The 2,418-nt window shown below is 34.4% G+C and overlaps 1 protein-coding gene across 1 annotated transcript in view; it reads left to right on the plus strand.

Moving 5' to 3' along the window:
- The first annotated feature begins 305 nt into the window (after positions 1–305).
- The window catches only part of asns (asparagine synthetase), a 21,838-nt gene continuing 19,725 nt past the window's right edge, over positions 306–2,418 (plus strand). Inside the window, exon 1 of the mRNA XM_014025273.1 lies at positions 306–383. The gene's annotated coding sequence lies outside the window, so the exon portion shown is untranslated. The remainder of the gene's footprint in view (positions 384–2,418) is intronic.

Below are 2,418 nucleotides of genomic sequence, written 5' to 3' on the forward strand. Positions count from 1 at the left end.
TTAATTAAAATACAACACTCATTGATTTACACCTAATTTCTGAACTGATCCTGAGGGCTGATGCAAAGTTTCAGTTGCGGATGTGACGTAAAGAAAACAACTTCAAAATAAAGCAGCATACAATCTGACACGTTTTTTTTAATCGAATAAACAACGATTTTAAAACGTAGTTTTAAGTTAGTGTCAGACTCATTTGTAATATTGGTTATTTGTTTAATAACTGTAATTTTAAGATATTTTTTAAATCAGCTCTGCTAACTGTAACTCTGCGTGCTCTTATTTTGAAGAAGACAAACCCAGCAGTTCCGGTGTGTGAGCTCTGTGAGCTCGTGTGCGTTGCATCAGTTTGAGCAGGAAGCCGAGCAGTTTCKTTCAACAAACCGGTGAGTTTCATGTCCTGTCGGTGGTTTTATTCTMTTCTCCGCAGGGAAACAAAAATAACTAAACTAACTTCGACCGGAAGAYCTTGACTTTAAATGTTTGTTAAATATTTTCAGAGTGAATGGAGAGAAGAGGACCCCTCACTACAACATATGTCTGCATTATTGTCTGAATGAACATATGGCTTTTCTTCTCTACGTTTTTCTGCATCTAACTCGTTCCACAATTTATTATTATTATTATTATTATTATTATTATTATTTTATTTATTTATTTATTTATTTTACTTATTATTAGCTATTTCACTTTTATAGCCACTTTTTTGCCATTAAAAATGAATGGAGCTGTTTTCAGCATCATTAAACTCCTTTAAAATGTTTCTAAATCTTTACAGCACCTTACACATTTTGTTCTGGTTATGCTCCTTTTCACTTTCTTGTGCTAATTTTAGCTACTTTATAAAACAAATTTCTGCTTTTTTCCACTATTCTTCTGCTTTTTCCTCAACTTTTGTGCTTTTTTGTACTACTTTGTGCTATTTAGGCTTCTTAAAGTCAGCTATTTGCTGAAGTTTTGGCTAATGTTTAGCTGCTATTAGGCTAGTAGCAGCTAAACAAAGCTAATGTTAGCTAATAGTATTAGCTAACATTAGCTTTTTTCTAAGGTAAATACACATTTTTTGTAGCTATCAGTTTTTTTGACTGAGTTCAGCAAACTAATGTTCGTTATGCTAATTAAAACATTTTCAGCTACTTTTTAGCTGTTTTACTAAAGAAATTCACCTGTTTTAATTATCACTTTTATTTTAAGATATTTTTCTGCTTTTTTCTGTTTTAGCTATTTTTCAACTTTAAGTATTTAAACTGGGTGCTAATTTCAAATTGTGGCTGCTACCTTTAGCTTATTTTCTGCTAATTTTAGCTATTTTGTGTTACTTTAGTATAGATCATCTTCTTTCTGCTGTTCTGCTTTTTTCTACTTTTTATACCTAATGCTATTTGTGCCTCTAACAGATGTTTTCAGCTGTATTCAGCTATTTTAGCTCTTAGCTTTTAGCTGTTTTCCAGTTTCAACTAGATTTGTGCTCCTTTTTTACTGGTTTTCTGCAAAGTTAGGCTTGTTTGAAGTGAGTTCACATTAACACTTTTACTGTTAAGTATTTTCAGCTCAGTTTCAGCAGCTTTCAGCTAAAGTTTTCAGCATTCACACTAGCATTTTCACAGGAAATGCAGTTTCTCTTGTTATAGTTGTTGTTGCAGAACTCGTCTCAAACTGCAGAAATCCTGACAGAAAACTGGTGAAACACCAGTTTCTTCCTGTCGGTTTAAAGTATCTTCCTGTTTCTGGTCAAACATACAAAAAGACCCTTCAGAGAAGGTCCACAAGTTGTAGACCCCGGACCTAAAACTTTATTTCTCTGTTGTTAGATTAATGGATATCTGCATTAATTATTAGAATATAACATGTTTCATTTAGTTGCTTCCTTCCTGATTGACAGAGTCATGATTGCACCGTTGTGAAGCTGCTATATTTAGGGATGTTGACATGTCYTCAGCAGCTGCTGCCATCTTCTTCCCAAACTGCTGTGGCCAGATTTTGCAAGGCTGCTCTGTGTGTTTGTTTATTTCCTCCTGCTTCGTTATTTCTACGAGTTTCAACAAACCGTGCTGACGTCAGGTAGTTAGCCACAGCCTCGTCTTCCAGTTTTTAATTTTTGTTGATGTGTTTTTGAAGAGACAATTTTTTTTGGAAAGCGTATCAAAGTAAATCACCCGAGTTTTTCTAGTGAACCTTAAAGAGATAAGCTGCCATGTAGGGGTGTAAGAAAATATCGATACACTGAAATATCGCGATATTTCATTTCCTGATACTGTATCGATATTCTAAAGCCCTGTATCGATTTTTAATTAAGGTTTAAAATGTCAACTTTCCTGCCAGCCGTTCATTTTTATGTTGTAGTTCAGCCTCTGACCACTAGTTGGCAGCAGTGAGCCAGACACTTGGTTTGCTATTGTTAAGTGTTGGGTGACCATATTG

This window comes from Austrofundulus limnaeus, unplaced genomic scaffold (genome assembly GCF_001266775.1).
Source record: "Austrofundulus limnaeus strain Quisiro unplaced genomic scaffold, Austrofundulus_limnaeus-1.0 Scaffold464, whole genome shotgun sequence".
Taxonomy (NCBI): Eukaryota; Metazoa; Chordata; class Actinopteri; order Cyprinodontiformes; family Rivulidae; genus Austrofundulus; species Austrofundulus limnaeus.